The sequence below is a fragment of the Phascolarctos cinereus genome, unplaced genomic scaffold, assembly GCF_003287225.1.
Source record: "Phascolarctos cinereus isolate Bilbo 61053 unplaced genomic scaffold, phaCin_HiC Scaffold_2;HRSCAF=192, whole genome shotgun sequence".
NCBI classification, from domain to species: domain Eukaryota; kingdom Metazoa; phylum Chordata; class Mammalia; order Diprotodontia; family Phascolarctidae; genus Phascolarctos; species Phascolarctos cinereus.
In genome coordinates, this window is record NW_027555625.1 from 350055924 (window position 1) to 350057865 (window position 1942).

Here is a 1942-nt window from a genome sequence, read left to right on the forward strand (position 1 = left end):
ATGACACATGTTGGAGAGAATGTGGGGAAATTGGGATTCTAATGCACTATTGGTGGAGTTGTGAACTGATCCAACCATTCTGAAGAGCAATTTGGAACTATGCTCCAAAAGGCTGTAAAACTCTGCATACTTTTTAAGCCATCAATGTCACCACTAGGTCTTTACTCCAAAAAATTTTTTAAAAAGGGGGAAAAAAAGAAGGACCTATATGTACAAAAATATTCATAGCAGCTCTTTTTTATGGTGGCAAAGAATTGGAAATTGAGGGAATGCCCATCAATTGTGGAATGGATGAACAAATTGTGGTGTATGATTATGATGGAATCATTATGCTGTAAGAAATAATGAGCAGGGCTTTCTCTCTCTCGCCTTGGCCTCTTCCGGTCGGTGGAGTACCTGTTATCGCAGGCTGTGGTGTAAAGATGGCTAAGTCGAAGAACCATACCACCCATAACCCGTCACAAAAATGGCGCAGAAATGGCATCAAGAAACCTAGGTCACAGAGATATGAGTCTCTGAAAGGGTTGACCCCAAGTTTCTGAGAAACATGCGCTTTGCCAAGAAACACAAGAAGGGGCTGAAGAAGATGCAAAAACAACGCCAACATCAAAGCATGAGCAGAGGCCATAAAGGCCCTGAGCACCAAGGCCTCCAAGGCCAAGCTTCTCAGGCCCAAGATCCCCCAGGCCAGTGCCTGGCGTGCTGGATATAAGATGGCCACCAAGCGTCCAGGCCCTAGAGTCGGCATAAAACGGCCAGGCCCCAGGATCACAAAGCTTGACTCTGAGGTTGCCAGAACCACTGACCCCAAGGCTGCCAAGTCCACTGACCCCAAGGCTACCAAGGCTACCAAGCCTACTGACCCCAAGGCTGCCAAGTTTTTTGCCAAGGTCAGTAAGTCTGATACCAAGGCAGCCAAGTCTGATCCCAAGGCCACAAAGCCCAGTGATTCCAAGACTGCTAAGCCTGCTGAGTCCAAACCCAAAGATGCTGGGGCTAAAGCTGCTAGTCCCAAGCCTTCAAAATAGATGCTTCAGGACAGAAGGACTTGTTTAAACCCTAAACTACCATTTTTTCCCAGTCAGGGTATGATTATTCTATTCACTATTTTGTACAAATAAAGAAAATGGTGAGTCATAAGAACCACCAGAAAAAAAAAAAAGAAAGAATGAGCAGGATAATTTCAGAAAAACCTAGAAAGACTTACATGAACTGATGTAAAGACAAATGAGCAGAACCAGGAGAACTGTACTGTACACAGTAACAACAATATTGTAGGATGATTAACTGTGAATGACTTAGCTATTCTCAGCAATACAATCATCCAATATAATTCCAAAGGACTTGTAATAAAAAATGCTATCTACTTCCACAGAGAGAACTGATGAATTCTGAGTGCAGGTTAAAGCATACTTTCTAAAAATTTTTTTATTTTTCTTGGTTTTATTTTTGTTTTTGTTTTTGGGTCTCTGTTTTCTTCACAACATGACTAATATGAAAATATGTTTTGCATGACTACCTGTATAATCAATATGAAATTGCTTACTGTCTCAGGGAGGAGGGATGGAGAGAAGGGAAGGAGAGAATTTGGAACTCAAAATTTAAAATTTTTTAAAAATTAAAGTACCTTGCAACAGGTTAAAGTTTCCTATACACATATGTATGTAACATATAAATGTACATTTATACATATATGTATATATGTATATACATATACATATATAATCCTCCCTCAATTTTATGTAATTCATGTTTATGTATAAATTTAAAACAAAGCAAAGCAAAAGGGAAATACATAAATATACAAACAGGAACATTTTTATATATAAAGAACAGAAAAGGAGGATTGCCTGTGAAATTTCAAATCTTTATTATGTGCAGCTTTTGTTTTTTAAGTTTCATATCTTCTGGTTAGTCAAGTATGTATGGCTTGTCCTCTTAG

General features: G+C 39.1%; 1 pseudogene; it reads left to right on the plus strand.

Annotated features, from left to right (window-relative positions):
• The first annotated feature begins 422 nt into the window (after positions 1 to 422).
• LOC110211812 (uncharacterized) lies at positions 423 to 1123 on the plus strand (annotated as a pseudogene).
• Positions 1124 to 1942: the final 819 nt, after the last annotated feature.